Genomic DNA, 848 nt, shown 5'->3' with positions numbered 1-848 from the left:
CAAATGTAAAACATAGTAAAAATGGTTTTGCGTGGATAAGAACTACTATGGCTAAACTTATAGTTCATGTTATGCAACCCAAATTTTCCTACTAGGGAGAAGAGAACATAGACTGTGCAACATTGTTTTTAATTTTTTGATATCACAAATACGAAAAAAGTTCTCATAGTTTAAAAATAAAAGTAGTACAGTAAAATGGGGTAACTTTGATAATTTTTTACTGTTTTATGACAATTTCATTTTTTATTATATGGATTACTTCTGTAGTGTTAACGATAAAACTCTCAAAATTAAATATTAGTTACAACTAGTTCAATATTTTAACGTTTTAATTTTTAAAATTCTGAAATTATCTTTTGAGATACCAATATTTTTTAATATGCTATCAAAGTAACACAACGGGCAATTTCGACCTATATTTCTTAATGTGATATCAAAGAAACCCCATTTTATGAAAAAAAAATTTAATTATCATGGTATTGTGGTGAATAAAAATATATGGGTATCAAAGTTACCCCGCGAAATCAAAGTTAGGTACCCCATTCTAATTAAAAATTTAAAGCTAATGTAATGCAGTTAGTTATAGTATTAGGATTAAGGGGGGTGTGGGGGACAAAGCCCTCTTGGACATGTGTAACATAAACTATTCCAGCACCCACTAAATTCACACCCAATGTGCGCCTATGTAGCTGATAGTTCGTATTACCTACTTCAAGAAGTAGATATACCACAATGCTTTGACCCATTTTCATGAACGTTTAAATGTTCGATTGCTATTGACGAATATTAATTAACCATAGACATGCCCTAGCCCTTATATATGTATACACTGAATAAATATTTGACTA

The sequence above is a fragment of the Acyrthosiphon pisum genome, chromosome A1 (assembly GCF_005508785.2).
Source record: "Acyrthosiphon pisum isolate AL4f chromosome A1, pea_aphid_22Mar2018_4r6ur, whole genome shotgun sequence".
Lineage (NCBI taxonomy): Eukaryota > Metazoa > Arthropoda > Insecta > Hemiptera > Aphididae > Acyrthosiphon > Acyrthosiphon pisum.
The sequence above is the reverse complement of the archived record's forward strand: the minus strand, read 5'-3'. Positions refer to the sequence as shown.